Here is an 18221-nt window from a genome sequence, read left to right on the forward strand (position 1 = left end):
GCCATTAGGAATTGTAACGTTGGTTTCGACGATGCCCATGGGTCTAAACCAAGCCTGTGAGGCAGCATCTCTGAGATGAGGGGTTGCAGTGGAGGGAACCTACAGACTTGGTCAAGCCAGTTGCTTTGTTTATTTGTTTTTTTAAAAAATAATTTTTATTAAAACATTTCTTAGGTTACAAAAGTACTTGCATTGTCTCTTTTTCCCCCAGGTCGTAGAGTTTTTTCTACAGATCAGTTACATTTGATGTGGTACATTAATGTTGTATACATATGGAGTACCCCATCTGAATGACCAAGAATGACATAGAGACCAATGGGTGGGCCTCACACCTTCTTACCTGGCTGGAAGAAGCACATGCAGAGCTGGTGGCTTGCTTGATGTCACTAGAGCAGATATTTTGCTTTTAACAGCAACACTGATCTCTTCAGCTATGGGGCCTGCTGTGCTGAATCCAACAAAGCAAGTGGGGCAGGTTTGTAAATCACAGAGCCATCCAAATTAGACGATGTCTGGCTAATTTTTGCCAGTGCAAATTACTCCTAATCCAGACTTTGTTCAGGAGCCTCTGGGAGAGACTATTGCAGATTGAGCTGCTAGGTAAGTGTGGGCCCCAATTTTGAGGATTGGGCCCCCTGTATCACATGACCCATATGAACAAAGTTTGGAATAGCTGGAAGTCTCTCTTTGCTGCATCCTGCCACTTTGTTTTGCTTACATCAGCTTCAATTCCAATGGCTGAGCCCCAGGTGAAAAATGATGAAGGACTTTTGTGTGTGTAGCTCAGCTGAGGTCAGGGGCTTATGCCAGTTTAGCCCTAGCTGAAACCTGGCTCAGTCAGGGAAGCCCAACTTCCACCAGATCCAAACTCTCTCACCCCAGTGGATCTTGGGTTTGGATAGCACTGCAAAGCTCCCTTCTTTGGATTGTGATAAATGTTTCTATATTTAAAACGTCAAAATTGCTTACTTAAAATCAGTGTTTTTTTCGGGGGGGGCCACACAGGGGGATGCATACCCCAAAACATTTTTGAGTCTAGGTTTGGCCTTATTGAAGGACAGTATTTCAATATGAGTAGGAAAATGAGAGTACCCCTAAACATTTTCCCCCCAGAAAAAAAGCACTGCTTAAAATAAAATACCCTGTCCCCTCTCTCTAGGCTGATCTTGGCTAATTCATCACAAATGCCACTTCTCTGATCCTTCAATGGCAATTTGTCTTGCGGGCGGCTCTCAATGTAATAAATAATAATAAAATAGTAATGATTTTTCCTTAAAAGCATTGGAGTTTTATTGGTAAAAAATCAGCACTGGATCAGGTGTTTCCTGGCAGTTAGTTAATTTCATGACTGGTTTAAGACCCCCTAAGCAGCACACCCAGACCCTCTGGTCATCTCAGGGATGCAATAATTGCCTGGAAATGGCCTCTCTGGTGGCAATTACTGCACTTACATGTTGCTTGTGAAAGCTTTACTACTGTTCCCTCCCCCTCCCCTGTGCTAGTCTTATGGGGAAAACACAGCTTCCTCCGTACATACTGTAGGTTCTTATTAGAATTATTTATGGATGGTGAGGTGCCATATTATGCTTCTTGGCTATTTTTTCTTCTTCTAGATACCAGCAACACATAACCACTTCACTTTGTTTCTTCCTGGTCTCTCCCTCTGTCTCTGTGTGTCAAACATCAATGCAGAACTTCAATATTCTCCTTGGGCTACCTTCACTTCCCTGTGTGAGAAATAATATAAGATTGGAAGGGGGGGAATACTTAAAATACATATATTTGAAATGTTGCTTTTTCCCATTTCTGACTTCTAAAGCAGCATGTTTTTCTGGTGGAGTCAAAGTCACAGAAGATATTTAGCTTATAGGGCTGCCCCCTATGTACTACGGCAACAGGGCGCTAAATAAAACTTTAATTTTTCTAGGCTTTTGTCCTAGCTCCTGTGCTGAGAAAATGAAAGAGGAAAAAATAGGAAAGTGCACAGTACATTTTGAGGCAGTCAGTGACTGGCTCTAGAGTTAGAAGCCTTTCTGCGTAAAGCAAAATTAAGAAGCAGAAGAGCACCTTCATTGTAATGATCTAGCAGGATAATGCTGTTGTTGCTTATACGTCCCTTCTCTATGGGGTTTCTGGGGTAGTGCTACCCATGTGCTTTCTTTGGATTAGAAAACACAGGAGATTTATGGCAGCTCTGTAATATTTGCTTTATATGCAAATATATGAGCAGAACATATATGGGAAACAAGCAGGAGGCACAATTACATAGGCAAAAGGTCCCTCAGTTTAGCTGTCTGAAAACTGCCCTCTACCTTCAAGGTGCCCTTAGCCAACGGACTGCTTTCTCTCCCCCTGTCTAGGTTTTTGCAAAGCAGCAATGTGTTGTTTTGTACCCAGATACATGCATCTGTTTCCTTCCCTTATCTGGGCAGGTGGAGGAAGTGGGGGAGAATTTTCTCCAAGCACTGATGGTTTTCAGAGAGAGGGGGGGAGGCGTTTTAAACCCTCTTCCAACCATTAGCTCCCAACAGCTGATCATTCTGGGCTATTAACCAGCAATCTGCCTAACAAAGAGCCTAGTCTATTGGGACTAACCATAATTGTATATTAATAGTACTAGTCTATATGCATGTTTACTCCAAAGCCACTCTTATGGAGTTCAGTGGGGCTTTTACTCCCAACCATGTGTGTGTAGGATTCCAGCTGGTGTAACATACTTTGAATGGGAAAATACAGAACTGAATTTTATTTTGTAGATATTCCAAGCTTATGGTCGTGCCGAGCTTGTAACTGTAGAAAAAGACAAAGGCTGATGGGAAATGATATTTATTTACTGAACAAAGGTACATTTGAATATGGCATGGAAACCAACCCTAGGCATGCTTACTTTAAAGTAACCCCTGTTCAATTCAGTGGAGCTAGGTCACAAGTGAGTGTAGGATTGCAGCCTTAAATCAGAACAGGCTTGTAGTTGCAGCTCTCCAGCAGTTGCCTTCTTAATGTTAGGTCACACAATAGATTTAAAGAACTCGTGCACCATTTTAGCACTCATGACTCTCCCCCCACCCACACCAAATAATCTTGGGAACTGTAGTTGGTTAAGGGTGCTAGGAATTGTTGGTTAGTGAAGGGGTCCCTTAGCAACTCATAGCATCTGTAGCTGACAATAGGATTCCTTTCGGGAAGCCAGGACGGTTAAAGTAGTTTGAGAGTGGTTTAAATGTATCTCGTGGATGTGACTTTGTGATATTGAGAGACTAAAAGCTGGTGGAAGCATGGCTCCAGCTTTCAGGATATACACCCGGGGTGGGGGTATAGTGCTTACTGGGTTTCCTTAGCCTCTCTCCACTAGGGCCGTCCCTATCATTAGGCAGGATGAGGCAGTCCCCTTAGGCAGCAGGTGCTGAAGGTACAGCAGTGGCAGCCCCCTGGCTGTTCTCTTCTTGGAGCTGTATGTGCCACACAGCCTGCCCTGCACCCCATAGCTACTCTGCTGTCCCCTCTGCTACCCCATTGCCAACTTCGAACTAAGATCCAGCTGCCAGCCCAGTCAGCTTCTGTACACAGAATGGAGGGTTCCATTATCATCCATGATTATTTCTATTGTTTTATTTTCCCGGTGGTTTATTTTTATGCACACTGCTTATCTATGCTAATCATTTAGAAGGCTATAGATACCATAAACAAACAAACAAACAAACAAAAAAACAAACAAGCTTGGGGATCAGTAAAGCAGTAAGAAAATGGATTTTTAATGATCATCAACCCAGATAATGATAACGGAAGCTTATGGGGGAGCAATTATGGACTGCAATATAAGTGGGCTGAGGAATTTACTGCTTTCCCTATTTAGCCCTCTGACATTTCAATGCTTCCCCTCCTCTTCTGTGATCTCTGAATCTGCTTCTTCAGTGATAATGGGAAATATCCTAGCCTGAGTCAGCTTTGGGGGCAGTAAAAATATGTGTTTCTGGAAGTGCGTGTCATAGGCTGCTGTGAGACGGACAGACAAAGATATACACACATAACCCCACACACAGAAATACAAGGGTTTAAGATGTTTTATGTGAGGCTGTGCTATATGATGCAAGCACTGCCACCTGGTGGTTTCAAATGAGTCATATATTTTCGCTGCTCTTACAATGGGACCATGTAAAACTAAGGCTTTGTACACACCATCAACTTAAAACACAGCCAAGTCGTTTTTATTCTCATTTCGGACTGAAGCTGGTTTGACCGGGAAATGCACCATAAGAGAGGACTAGGTAGATACAGATTGTGGGTAATGCCATGTGTACACTGCTTCCCAAACTATCAGTGGGAGAGCACTAGGTAAAGGGACCCCTGACCATTAGGTCCAGTCATGACCGACTCGGGGTTGCGGCGCTCATCTCACTTTATTGGCCGAGGGAGCCGGCGTACAGCTTCTGGGTCATGTGGCCAGCATGACTAAGCCGCTTCTGGCGAACCAGAGCAGTGCACGGAAACGCCGTTTACCTTCCCCCCGAAGCGGTACCTATTTATCTACTTGCACTTTGACGTGCTTTCCAACTGCTAGGTTGGGAGGGGAGAGCACTAGATGCAAACTAAATGAGTGTGAGAACAGTCTAAGGCCAATGTATACAGGATATATAGAATGTTGTGTAAGTGTAGGGCTGGCCCACTCAGGAGGCAAGGTGAAGCAACCGCCTCGGGTGGCAGGATCCACAGGGACAGCAGATCCTCAATGGCATAGCTAGCTGCTCAAGTTCCCGGGGTAGCACACATGCCCTGCACCTGGGAATGGAGCGAGCTGCCTATTGGGGCGGGGCAAGCCAGGGCAGGGTGCACTGCGCAAATCTTCTCTGCCATCTGTAGGGCAGCTGAGGGAGAGGCAGGGGCAGATGCAAGCCCCACACTGCCATTTCAGGCAGCGCAGAGCCTGTAGGTGCCCAAGCCACCACATCAATCCCAAGAGAGACGCGTGGCTCAGGCACACTGCAGGCCCTGTGGTAAGTGCCAGCCCCTGCGGTGTGGTGCCCAGTGCTAGCCGCATTTTGTTGCATTTGTTGACTGAATTAAAAAGTTTTGTGAGCCCCCAAATGTTTATTTTATTTTAAAAACTCCTACTTTTTGCTATTTTGTCTCCCCCCCTCAGTGATGACACTCGGGGCAAACCACCCCCACCCCCCTTCCTATGCAACTGCAGATCCTGATGTAGACCTTTATTTCCCTTGTTCACCTTTTTCATGATGTAGATCTTCATTCATCCTTTCTTACCTGGCAGGAAGGGGGAAAGCATTGTGTGGTTCATCTCAGGTGCCAAAATGTCTTGGGCTAGCCGTGTGTAAGTGCAAGGGGGCTTTATATCTTTCCCACTCTAACATCTGCCAATCCCACCAGTACTTATGGGTTTTTAAGACTGTATGTGATATGGCATCTGTGTGTGTGTGTGTGTGTGTGTGTGTGTGTGTAATAGACAAAAATTACAACAATTTATTAGGCACACACAAGCCCTTCAGTAGACCTAAAGTTGTTACTTGTCCACTGCCCATGCCCAGAGTGTTTGTTGTGGGGGAGGAAGGGAAAGGAGAATGTTAGCCGCTTTGAGACTCCTTAAAGGGAGTGAAAGGCAGGATATCAAATCCAAACTCCTCTTCTTCTTCTTAAAAAGAAAGGAGGACATGATTAAAACAGCAGAGATCAACAGTGTTACAAACAGCAAGGATGCAACAATGAAACTAACAATGAAACTAGCAATAAGGCTAAAAGCACAGCAAGAAAAAACACAGCCTTTTAATAGCCTAGGCGAATTAAGATATTTATGTACCAAATTTATTAATCGCTCTATAAAAATATTTTTAAAATTGTAGTGTTGTCCAAAAATTCTTTGAGACAACAATATACAATGATAATAATATTAAAACCTATGTAAAATCTGAGCACTGATAACAAGCATAGTTGAGGTCACCCCTCTGGGAAGGCTTGTCAAAATAAGAAAGTTTTAAGCAGGCCAAAAATTGGAAACTACAAGAAGTACCAACAGTGGAGGAATGGCAGATGATGGATTTTTGGGAGCTAGCCGACCTGACCGAAAAAGTCTGTGACCAGAGGGAGGAGAAGTACCAAGAGGAGTGGAAGAAATTCAAAGACTAGCTAAATATCTTAAGATAATATAAATAGAATTACTTGCGAGTACCAAATAGGCCTAGGATTTGAAAATGTGATGTGTAAAATACTATGTTAAAGTTAAAAATGAAAAGAAAGAAAGATGTTAATTGACCAAGTAAATTTTATGTGAAAATAGTTTTGGAAAACTGTTACAATGATTTATATGGAAACTCAGCCAGGGGGATTCGAGGAAGTCACCTAACAATGTTAACAAAAGTGGAATTACTATAATCAGGATAAATGTTTGTTGGTTTATTTGTATGTTTTTTGATTTCCTTTTTTCTATCTGTTTGTTATAAATTTGGAAAACTAATATTTTTTTTAAAAAAAATAAAGAACATTTTAAGCAGGCACCATATGATCACTGCCTTTCTAATTTGTTCAGGGAGGGAATTCCATAAGAAAGACCGGTGCTGTGATGCTAAAGGCCCTGCTCTGAGCTGTCATGAAGCAGACCTCAGATATCTTAGGCACAATCAGAAGAGCATCTCCTGATGAGTGCAGTAGCCAAACAGGGGGTAAAGTGATCTTTCAGGTAACTGAACCCTGAGTTGCTTAGGGCCATGGACACAGCTACCAAAATCTTAAATCTGTCTGGCCCAAAAATATGCTGGCTGTACGTTGCTTCAGTTAGCAGTCTAGTCACTGCATCCTGCACTGGCTGCAGCTTCTATATCGAACTCAAGGGGAGCCCCATATGGTGTGCGTTGCAGTGATCCAGTCATGAAGTAACCATCCACAGCCAGCACTGATAATAACAGGTTCAGCACCAGCTGAGTGTCCCTGGGAGAACATTCCATGATGAGTGAGCCATCACTGGAAAGGCCCCGCCTCCACTTGCCAGCTATCTCTCTTCTGCAGGTGCACATCAGGTGAGATGGGTGCACATCATATGAGTAGGTGATTCTGCAGATACCCTAGTCCTAAACTGAATGGAACATTATAGGTTCAAACCAGCATTTGAGTTGTATTTAGAATAAAGCAGCAGTTAGTAAAAATCTTTTACTACTAGCGAGCTGTGTATCAGTAAGTAATCTGGTTGCACTATTCTGAGGTTTGAAGTTTCTGAATAGCTTTCAAAGGCAGCCCACACACAATGCAATATGTTATGTAATGTATTTACATAAGCTACTTTAACAATGCTTAAAGCTAATGCTGCATAAAGTTATTTTTCCTGCTCTGCTGGGGTTTTTGGAGGGTAGGGGAGAGGTAGAAGCACTCACAGTTATGAATAGTTTTTCAATGAATAGTTATGAATAGTTTTATTTGCAATGAATAGTTTTTTCACCCACACAAGTCTGTATATTATGTAATAGTTTACTTTGCAAACAAGAAGGTGACATTGTCCTCCCCTCCCCAAGTCAGTTACTGAGTGACTTGCCACAAAGTCTAGGGAAACCCTCTTCAACATTTGCTGACTCTAAAACAACAACAATATAAGCAATGCCAATGTGGTGTAGTGGTTAGAGTGTTGGACCTAGGACCTGTTCAAATTCCCACTCAGCCATGAAGCTTACTGGGTGATCTTGGGCCAATCACTGCCTCTCAGCCTAACCTACCTCACATGGTTTTTGTTGAGATTAATTGAGGAGAGGGAGAACTGTGCGTGCTACCTTGAACTTCTTGGAGGAAAAAGGTGGGATATGAATACAATAAATAAACATCCTGATTTTCTGTTCTGAAAGAGACATGTTTATGTAAAACCAAACAAACAATAGGGCACATATTTCAACTGTAGAATCTAAGGACACTGGAACATTACTCATTTAATCATGTGGGTTGATAACATTAAAATGCTTGGGCTTGTGAGCTACCCTACTGGGTTAATATCTTCCTCTTTTAAACTAGAGGTTGCTGTGGATGGGGCATGTTATAAGAACCTGCAAAGACTGGATTAGGAACTAGATTACCTGCATCCAATTTCAAAGCTCTAACAAAGTGTCATCATACCTTTTGTTTTGCCACTTAATCTCCACCAGTGGTTTTGAATAATTGAGGTGCAGTTAGCTACACGAGGAAGGGAAGCCTGCTACGAAGCCCTGACAAAGTACCAAGAGAACCTTTGCAGTCCTCAGCATCGCTAGCCTTATCAAAGTGAGGTGGTTGGATGGCAGCAGCAAATCCATCAAAGCCAGATGCTCTTCCCACACACAGCATTAGCCGTTCAACCCTAGGCCTGCCCTGGGGTGAACTGTTCAGTAATATACCTGGGCAGATGGTAGCTTTCAGAGACTGGAAGGTAGTTTGAGAGGCTGCCACCACCCATTTGTGCATGTATTTATTTTTATCATTGCTCTTCTGTGGTGTTTGGCCAAACCAGTGTGGCACGTGTCATATTACTTTTAAGCTGCACACTGGAAAAGTTGAAGCTATTTCCCCAAAGACATAACTTTTGCTTGAATAGAATAGAATAGAATTTATTATTTATACCCCGCCCATCTGGCTGGGTTTCCCCAGCCACTCTGGGCAGCTTCCAACTGAGTATTAAAATACAGTGGTCTGTTAAACATTAAAAGCTTCCCTAAGGAGGGCTGCCTTCAGATGTCTTCTAAAAGTTTGGTAGTTGTTGTTCTCTTTGACATCTGGTGGGAGGGCGTCCACAGGGTGGGTGCCACTACCGAGAAGACCCTCTGCCTGGTTCCCTGTAACTTGGCTTCTCGCAGTGAGGGAACCGCCAGAAGGCCCTCAGCGCTGGACCTCAGTGTCCGGGCAGAATGATGGGGGTGGAGACGCTCCTTCAGGTATATGCTGTTATACGCCATCCCCAATCTCTGCCGGCTGGTGACAAGATTCTATGGTGTTCCAGGTGCTCACCCAGGGTTTGTGTTTACGTCAGAAAATTAAGGCAGAGTGGAAGCTTATTATTGACACACATTAACACCGGAGTCTACTGTGAAGAGTGTTCCCAGCATTCGCATGACAGGAGTCCTTTGTTGCTCTCCTAAGAGTAGAGGAACCTCCAAGGGAAGAAGGCTCAGAGCTTGAGGATTGGCAGTGGGGATACAATGAGGGAGAAGAGGGAGAAGACTGGGAGGAAGTGTCGGAGGAGGCAATGGTGCTTCGTGAGCTGGGAGAGTCTGTGGCAGAGAGACAGAGATGAGTCTGGCTAGTGAAGAAGCATGGATGTCTCCCAGAACCAGGAGAGGCATGAGGAGAGCAGCTGAGAAGTTAATTCACACAGCTCACGTCTCAGACTGCTTGGGGGAAACTCTGGAGAGGAGGGGACTTAGGAAGCTGTGGGGAGGCAGGCACATTCAGTCTCAGCAACTGCCTCATGGGGGTTCTAAAAACCAACTATGCCAAGCATAGGCAAACTCGGCCCTCCAGATGTTTTGGGACTACAACTCCCATGATCCCTAGCTAACAGGACAGGTGGTCAGGGATGATGGGAACTGTAGTCCCAAAACATCTGGAGGGCTGAGTTTGCCTATGCCCAATCTATGCTTTAGGGCCAGAGCTGTATAATTTAACAGCTTGTTCTATGCAGAAGTTTTTTTCTGTCTTCTATGTTGAGACCACTCCTTTGGCTTATTTGGATAGAACATTTGCTAAAATTGTCATATGTTGTTCATTGTGTATTATGTTGTCTATTGCATTGTTTGCAAATGAAAAGTCTTTCCTCAAAAAAATATTGCATAGGACCAAATGCATTATTACTATCAAAAAGTAAATATGTGATTTATAAGGTGATTTTATCTGTTTCCACTGCTGAGGAAAAAATAGGTTAAAGTATGAACAGGAAAATGTGGTGCTATTTGAATTCTGGAAATTGTGGTAATCTCTCTATTATCCTATAGATTTTTTTAATAAATTAAAATCCACCTGTGGATTTTTGACCTTATATACTTTACTATATTCAAATATGTATGGAATTTCATTTTGTGATGACTTTTGGTTTTAAGGAAATACAACCAACATAATCCCAAGGCTCTAATTCTGTGTTTACTTACTCAGAGTAGCCTCACTGAACTTGGTAGAACTTGCATCTCAGTCGGCATGTACAGGATTGCACTTCGAATGTATTAATTTAAGTATGATTAAAATTGCTTTTCCTGCTGATTTGTTTTGGTATGCATTGGGTTGATTAGGTACTTCTTGGATTCATGCTAGCAATTGTTACTTGCTTTCATTTTCTGCTTATTGTAGCAGATAAGACATCTGGGGATGAGTCATGCGGAGAAAAAAAGAAGCATCTAGAATCCATTTGCTTTCTTAAAACTGCATGTGCATCTAGGACAAGTACGACTTGCATTTTTCTGTCAGAGCAGAGATATTTATATAAATGGAAGGTCATAAGCTCCTTGTGCTGAATTAAGCCACACTGTCTTTGGGACAATGGCAAAATAAGGAGACATGAATGGCATACTTCAGCAAAAATGAACATAATATATGAGAGAGAGAGAGAGAGAGAGAGAGAGAGAGAGAGCGAGAGAGAGAGAGGTGAAAGGCTTTATTCCCACTGGTGTATATGTGTGAATTGTTTCGATCCTATTGGTTTTAAATTTTAAAGCCTGGAAAGTCTGGGATGAACTTCATTATTATTAACACGTCCATGAATTAAGACCTTCATCTGAGACTCTTCTCCATTTGGCACTTAAGTGGTGGCTACCATAGAGAGGCCTTTTCTAGGTCCTGGTGGTGGGATTCTTTTCCTAGACAAACTTGCCCCATTCTGTCATTGGCATCTTTCAATCTGCCGGGCATATTTGCACAATTGTTTCTAATAGTACTTCCTTGTCATTGTGTCTATGGGTTGTAGACCCATGAAATTAATGGATGTGATTGACTTACTCATTTTGGGGGGAAAATATAAACATAATAAAATCACATGTTTTATCACATTGCATGCTAAAATTATATGTGTGGGTAGGGTTGCCTAAACAAAAAACCTCTTAGCAGGCACCCATAACAAAGGCACTTGCCTAATATTAATGTTCCAAAGAGCTACAATGAAAATTGTGGAGGGGAAAAAAAGCAATTTCTCAGATCGAAGTGGCTGAGTGGGCACCTATTAGGTAAGGCAAACTTTCAAGTAATGTGGTCCAAAGTGGTTGAGGACAATTTCATTTCAACCATCACCTTACGTGCCATGACCACTTCAATCTACGATTGTTAATCTGTGACCTTGAAGGCTTTTAAAAGGAACTAGTTGAGTAAAAAAATAAAATACAAATATCTCAAATCTCTAAACACATAACAGATATTTGGAATCTTTGGACCCAGTCTGATTTGAGAGCTACTGTGATACACTCAGTCGGTAGAGCATGAGGCTCTTTATCTCAGGGTTGTGGGTTTGAACCTCACGTTGGGCAAAAGAGAGTCCTGTGTTGCAAGGGGTTGGACCAGATGATCCTTGTTGCCCCTTCCAACTCTACAATTCTATGAGTCTAACATGATGCCCTCTAGATGTTGTTGCTGTACCATGGTTTTATTTGCTATGAAATTGTTGGCAGTGAAATAGCCTCGCTGCCACCATTGGCCCAGTTTGCCCCACCCATCCCTGGCATAGAGGCAGGGAGATCATGCCATTTCTGTGACCCAGGTGGGAGGGTGACTGCTCCCCTTATAGTGACCTGCCCACCTACCCTGTGAGCAGCGCAGTTGCCTTCCAGGGCTGAGTGGGAATATTTCAGATTACCTTTAGTTGATCTTGGTGTGCCCCTTTTCATCTGCTCTGCACTGTTCTGATTTGGGGTGTGTAGCTCTAATTGGCTAAACCTTACTGTCACAACTTAGCATTTAGGGTGGGCTGGGAATTAATTTTAATATGAGATGTCCCTGCAGGAGCCTCCTTGGCAGTAGGCATAAGACAGGGAATCAGGGCACCTCCCTCAGCTTATCTTCATGGTGAGTTGAGTTAGGAATGATAACCTTGCCTAGGCTTAAAACAGATGATGTGGTCCGAGCTAGAGGTTATTGCCCAAGACCAGAGACAAGGGCCACTGCACGCCCTTCATGGTCTGTGGTAATTCCCTATCTACAGTTATTCATTCTGCCTTGCTGCAATATCTCTAATAAAGTTGTGATCTTCACACCAAATGCCAGTCTTGTGAGTCTTTACTCCAGACAGGGGTATGCAGGCAATGCTAGCTGTATTATCTGATTTTTAGAAAAGGGCGGATGCTGCCAGACTTTGCTCCTGGTCAGAGAACATGGCCAAATGGAATCATTGCTACTTGGTTCAGAAAGCAAGCCTGACTATAGAGCTCAGTGAGCTCAACCAGTTACAGTCCCCTTCAATCCCCTGGAAGATGGGCTACTGAGTTGCAAACTGGGAATCCCTGAGCCCTGGGGCGGCAATTCCCCTTATGTGGGTGTGAAGGGATGGTGGTGGACAGGTACACACATATTTTTCCTTGGCCTGATGCAAAAAGGCTGGCTTGGGCTCATGACCAATTCATGCATAAAAGGTAAAGGGACCCCTGACCATTAGGTCCAGTTGCGGCCGACTCTGGGGTTGTGTCGCTCATCTCGCTTTATTGGCAGAGGGAGCCGGTGTACAGCTTCCGGGTCATGTGGCCAGCATGACTAAGCTGCCTCTGGCAAATCAGAGCAGCGCACGGAAACGCCGTTTACCTTCCAGCCGGAGTGGTACCTATTTATCTACTTGCACTTCGACGTGCTTTCAAACTGCTAGGTGGGCAGGAGCAGGGACCGAGCAACGGGAGCTCACCCCATCGTGGGGATTCAAACCGCCAACCTTCTGATCGGCAAGTCCTAGGCTCTGTGGTTTAACCCACAGCGTCACCCGCGTCTCTAATTCATGCATACTTGGATATTTATGTTTTGCCCTTATAAATCAGTGCATATTCTGGCAATGTCTTTATTGCTTTCTGTGTAACCTGCCTTGTAACTTCCTTAGCTGAAGCCATTTTAAGAAAGGAGTTGAGAATCTCAATTGAACACATCCTCCGTTCAATTGAATATGCTTTGTGGATTTCATTACTTTCTCAATTTATTAAAGGGATGACTTTATCTTCATTTCCGCCTTTCTGATATATTTGTTATAGCCCATCTCCTTAATAACTTTGGCTGAACAATTCACTCTGCCTTTGGCTGCCCTTCTCCTTTTGCCTGCAGCACTAATTCACACTCCACTGCGTATATTTTTTTATTGCTCGCTTCGCCTCAATTTCTTTTGCAGCTTAAAAAACACACCACCCTCTCAAATCCTTGACCCGTCCATTATTGTTCCACGTTTTTATGATTCACTTCACTGTTCATGTTCAACACTCTTCTGGAATGCCATTCAAGAAAATTAATCTTGATTTTTGTTGTTGATATTACAATTAAAGTTATATAGGAAGCATTTTCACCCGTGAGGTCTTGCTAATGACTTAGGAGGTGGACGAGAAACTATTGGTCTTAGCTAACTATATCATAATTGGACTGGTCAAATTAAATAATGTCAAGCAAGGAAAAGCAGCCGATTGAAAGTAGCTAATTGAAAGTGCACATAATTTTACATATCCGTGAAATACATTGCATTTTTGAGAAATGATGGATTGTGGTCAAGAAGACAAGTTTCAAGTGTCACTTAAGCCATGAATGCATCAGTGCTCTGAGATTTTGTGATGAGCAGCTGGAGATGGAAAAGGAATTTTATTAGTAAATAAATGTAACAATTAAATAGTTGAATAATCAAGTAAGTTGTCTTGCAGGCTCATTTCCCCATGTATAAAAGGATAATCTACACACTTTAACCCCAGAGTGTTTGAAGCTAGACATAAAACTGGACTCTCTCTCTCTCTCTCTCTCTCTCTCTCTCTCTCTCTCTCGTATACAAACTGCAATGTCTGCTATCAAGCCCATTTAACCATTCTTCATATCTTGAATTCTAGATGCTAAAACTTGCTGTGCCAACATGTAAGTGTGTAGCCCAAGCTTAATGCCCCCAAAGGTGGTGTTATGACATATTTTGCAGTAATATTAAAATCAGGGAGACATGTAAGCAAAAAGGCAAAATAACTGGGGCTGATTGCCCTTTCACTTCTTTTCTCAGGCATATTAATGAAACACGCAGTTGACATTATCATCACATTATACATCAACATGTATTCAACTTGTGAACTGCTGTGGCTTTCAGATTACTACTTACCATGATTCCTGCTTTATATTGTATGCTGTACTTGTTTTGCATTCAGATATGAAAAACTGATGCAGGTACAAGTCAGGGGAAAGAGATATAATAGTCCAACTATGGATATTGCCAACCAGTATAGGAAAAGGAATGAGGCATGCACTGCCTGCTCATCTCCTCCATCTTCAGCATCACAAGGGAGTGAATATATGTTTTAAAAGACACATATATTAGAATATATCATTTTTGAGAACTCAAACATAATATGATGGAGCCTTAGGCTGCAGTCATAACCCTACTTATCTGAGGTGCAGCAGGACTGAATTCAATAGCACTTACTTCTAAGTAGACATGATTAGTCTTACACTGTTAGGGCTGCATGTCAAAGCATGGAAATCAGTTGACTTAGTCAGGGCTGTCAGTGCTATCCCCAACCATGTCTACTCAGCAGTAAGTCCCACTGAGGCTTAGTCCCAGGTAAGGAGGCTAGGACTGCAGTCTATGGGTTGCATCTGGTGGTGTCTGCTATAGGCTCTGCTACAGCAATGCCTCCACACACAAACATTGGGATACTATCCATCCCCCATACCTACTGAAGCTTTCTGCACCATGTCTCATTTTTTTCTCGAGAGCCCCCGAACCTTGAGAAGCAGCTTTTCAGGGTGGGCGTAAGTGGGAAAATATTTGACACAAGTGCAATCCCCAGACTTGTCAAAGGGTGGGCCCTTCAGAAATGCAGTTCTGCTCACTTCCTGCTCCTTCTTTCTGCCCACTTCACTTGCTCCCAAAGTCTCTGCTATAAAAGGCCCCTGTTACCCTGACAACCTCTTCCTCCAAATTCTTCTGTTTCTGTCCAGTCCTCAGCTGGGGGAAAGGACAATGGTCAATTGTGCTTCATGGCCCTGTACTTAGTTCTCCTTGTGTTCTTAATGGCATCAATATTGGAAGTCTCCTGAACAGGAAAATAGGTTCAGTCTGTATTTTTCACTGGCCTGGCATCTTCCCATCATACTCTTACAAAAAGAGCTAAATTCTACCCCTTTACTAAACTTAGGATTTGGTGTGTCTGCCCTGCCCCCATTTATAACAATACACTGGATTGCATTGATAGCAATCTCTTAAGAGTATAAAATAAAATTTTATAATGGTTATAATAACCAGGGTCAAGACGACTGAATATTTAAGCTGTCAAAATACTTTGTTATGGCAGCAGTCCTGGAAGCATTCGCCAAGTGCTTACCCCATAATAAGCTGATAGTCATGTGTCTTTGGGATCTCAATCCACACAGCACTGATTAATTTATTTATGCATTTATTTCACAGCATTTTTAGCCCACCCATCATCAACAGATCTCAGGCCAGGTTGTTACCAGGTCATTTCAAAGCAATGGGGATACATCCTCATTAAATGAGAGCTGATAAATATACAGAGTTAAAACCACCAACACCCCCTTTTAATAAGCATCTTCCAACCTGTTACTGGCAGTGCTGCTGAGAAATGATATTTACAAACAGGTACTGCAAAAAGCAACTTAAAAGAACATCAGACAGTTTTCCAGCCAAGAGTTAACTCAAGAAGAGGGATCAATAAAACGGTGTGTTTGTGAGATGAGGAACCATGCCCAGAAAGATTTTGCTCCAGCTGCTTAGGAAACCAGACCTCAAACCAAGAAGAAGCAGATATAGCTACAATATCTAAAACAGAAAGAAAAAAGTGCTAAACACCAGCAAAATGTATTAAATGTACGGACCGGAAGACTTTAATTTATTAAACAACATACAAAAGTTAAATAAAACCAACAAGATAAAGGCATTCAAATGACAACCATAAAAAACAACCTCAGGGCAGGAAATAACTGGATTTGAATTAATCTCTAGACCAAGGTAAGAGTGCTTACAATAGATTTTGCTATTTAGAGATAGACTTTCCCCAATCGTGCATAGTGTATGAAGTTTGTTCAGGGTTTATTTTTAATAGCAAAATGGATGCACAGGTGAGGTTGCTGAATTGGGCTCCCAACCTGCTGCTTGTTTCCCCTCCAAGGACTTTTGGCCAGATACTTCCTGTATCAGAGTTAGTGGGAAAGGGCTATAGCGCAGTGGTAAAGCATGTGCTTTGCATGCAGAAGGTCCCAGCTTCAATTCTGGCATCTCCAGGTACAGCTGGGGATATTCCCTGACTGAAACATGGCCAGCCTTGGATACTATCCTGTGCTGGGAGGTGCCATTTGCTGTTCTGCTGCAGGCCAGTCCTGGCATCCAGACACTGATCAGGTGCAAATCTGCTGAGTTCTCAAGGCTGCATTGAGTGCTCTCAGCCTACCTGATAGAAGACATCTTTCCCCTGCTTTTCCAGACAAACCTGTTATCAAACTAAAGTTTTGCTTATATACAAATGAATGAGATTAATCACATTAAATTACATATATGATTTTCATTGGACTTTATTAATTTTTATTTTTGGTTTTATGTCTTCACTGCATCCTGATTTTTGTAAGTTACCTTGAGGTGCCTTTCAGAACATTTTGAATTAAATATACGGTAATCAGCAGAATAAGGGCATTTCTCATGCAGTATTTACTAAGTTGCAGGCAATTCTACCAACTTGCAAGCTTCCTCTTTCTTGTCTCCTATCAGTTGTGGGTCACTTGGATTAAAGTGGTCCAGACTGAGTAGTGTTTTATCCAGAAAAACATTGTTATTTTTAACCAGGTAATTAAATTAGCTGGTCATCCGTTGAGAAGTAAAAGAAGATTATCTTTGTCTGTGATGGTTCCAGGCTTCTATTTTGTCCAGTGCTGCCATTTCACTTGAAAAACGAATTCTGCAACATTTTTCACGTTTTTGTTTCAAAAATAAAAAATGCTTGATTGCAATGCTTAGCTGTACACTATCTGTATTTTCTAAAACATATATAAAACCCACTATTTCTTTACCTGCAAGTTCACAGGGCTTTGTGTAACAAGGATTCTGTTAAGTCCATCTCACTGACTCTCTGGAGGGCATCTAGCCACTTAGGATTGGGAATACAAAAAAACAGCCCAGCCATTCCTGCTCAAGGGATTGAGATGAACTGATTGGCTATATCCAGTGTTTGCTTTGCCTTAGTAAAAAGTGTTTATGGCTGTGCAAGTTATAGGAACATAGGAAGTTGTTTTATGCTGAGTGAGATCATTGGTCCCTATAGTTCAGTGCTGTTCACACCAGGGGCCCAATAGGCACACGAGACTGGCCCATTTGGCCTACATGATGGTTTTCAGCTATCCACACCCAGCTGGCATTTCAAGTGCTATCACGTGACTTCAGATGTGTGACAGATAAACCCTGTTGAGGGCAGCCGGAGCTACCAAGTGCATTCCTGATTGTTCCTTGTCAGTCTGGCTTGCATGTGACACTGTTTGAATTCCAAGCTTGAGGGCAAGCCCTGCTGCAGGTGGCTCTGCTTTGGAGCTCTCAATCAGAGCTTGCCACTGGAGCTGATCCATGTATAAGGCAAGTCCCACTTTCAGCAGGAATCTTCAGCAGGAATAGGCCTGGCTTGAATTCAAGGAAAGGAAGAATCTTGCATCCCTGTTTCCTTTGCAACCATCACTTCAGAGCCAGGGCTGAAAAAGAAGAAAGAAAGAAGATACTTTCTTTGAAGTTCAATCACATGCCAACCTGTCAAAAATGACCCATGGAAGATGGGCTAGTTCTGGATTTCATCCATTTCCCTAACCCTGGTTTAAACTGGCTGACAGCAGCTCTCCATGCTTTCAAGAAGGGAAATTCCCAGTCCTAACTGGTGATGCCAGGGACTGAATCTCAGGATGTTCTGCATGCAAAGCAGAAGCTCTACTACTGAGCTGCAATGATAGAAGTGTACAAATCTCCTGTGGTAGGGAGGGTAATCAATCTTCCCTAGCTATTTAAGTCTCCTTCCTCCCTGATAAGCTGTTGCTGAGGGTTGGGAGGACTCTGGGCAGAGCAGCATATGATGCAGAGCTTGGTG

The sequence above is a fragment of the Podarcis raffonei genome, chromosome 9 (assembly GCF_027172205.1).
Source record: "Podarcis raffonei isolate rPodRaf1 chromosome 9, rPodRaf1.pri, whole genome shotgun sequence".
NCBI classification, from domain to species: Eukaryota; Metazoa; Chordata; class Lepidosauria; order Squamata; family Lacertidae; genus Podarcis; species Podarcis raffonei.